The sequence below is a fragment of the Propithecus coquereli genome, unplaced genomic scaffold, assembly GCF_000956105.1.
Source record: "Propithecus coquereli isolate 6110/MARCELLA unplaced genomic scaffold, Pcoq_1.0 Scaffold32, whole genome shotgun sequence".
NCBI lineage: Eukaryota > Metazoa > Chordata > Mammalia > Primates > Indriidae > Propithecus > Propithecus coquereli.
The window spans coordinates 7,692,519-7,694,001 of record NW_012148841.1 but is presented as its reverse complement, the minus strand read 5'-3'; positions in this window follow the sequence as shown (position 1 = coordinate 7,694,001).

The following is a 1,483-nucleotide window of genomic DNA, read 5'->3' as shown; positions in this document are numbered from 1 at the left end:
TTCATTACTTAATATTTATAAGCTATCTAGGCCATGATGCAATCACCAATAAACACTGGTGATACTGACAAAGGCCTTTGTTTTGATTATGAAATATGTTTTCCTGACTGGAAAATACACAATCACTGAACAAAAAAATGAAAAAGGATTTAAAAAAAAGGAATATAATGATTACTTCTAATCCAGCGACCAGATTTAGATACTGTTAACATTTTGGTGTATTATAATCCAATCTCTTTTTTCATGTACACATACCCACAATCATATTTTTTCTTCATACTTCATATTATAGTTGATATCTTTTTCCTTAAGTTCATAAGCATTTTCACTGTCATTATTTTCAAAGATCTAAATAAATAATGTACATCAAAAGAATGTACCAAAATTCATTTATCCCTCCTATTGCTACATGTTATCCCCAATTTTTTCACTCTTCTAAACAACACTGGATTTGCACACTTATTTTTAAAAGTTATTTTCTTACATCTGATTATATTTTAGATTCCTAGATACCAGGTTCTTGACACAGATAGCCAAACTGTATATTGCCTTATTTTATTTCTAATATTCTATTTTGGATGCTTTCTGCCTTACCCCTAAAAAATTACCTAACTTACCCCGTGCATTACTTTAGAGCCTTGCTCAATACTGACTGTAAGATGTATTATGGTGTAGTGAAAAGGGTACTGGGTTAGATGTGAGGAAACATGGGTTTTGATTCCAGCTTGATCACTTACTAAACACATGACCTAAGTGACTGAGCTTCTCCTTAATATTTTCATCTGTAACATAGGCCTAATGAGGCCTACCCTACTTTCCTCCTAGAGTAGTTGTGAAGATGAACTGAAACAAAGTGAAAAAATATAAAATGATTTCTTTTAAATTTTTTTATCCCCAGATTGACATAGGGCAATTATTATATATACTTTAGGTTTTTAATGTCCTAAATAGAACAGTTATTGAAAATACATTGTTAGCAGCAAGAGACCAGACAGCTATTCAGTTTCAGCAGTTTCCTCCCTGGAAATATTATGACAAGTTATCCAACACATCTTAATAAAAGTCACGTATTATGCCATTACTTAGGCAAATTAACAGTTTATCTACCTAAAAGATGTTTGAGGCATTTGAAAGAAATTAATACTTCTTAATTTTAGTACAATATACTGATTAATCACTCTTAGTATATAGTTACAGCCAATCTCCTGGGATATAATAATTCCGCACAAAACTGGTAGCTAGAGGAAATGTGGTTAGTAACACAAATCTATTTCTCAAGTATGAAATCATACTTCTGAGTCTCCACCTTCTCCCTGGGGGTGGGGAGAATCAAGCAAATTTAGCTTAATCAATGATCCTCAACTCAACCCTGTGGCACATAAAATCACATGTATGCTTTAAACAAACTGATAACCAGGCCCTATTCCCCAGAGGATCTGATTTATTTGGTCTAGGGTACAGCCCTGTGCACTGGTTTGTGTGT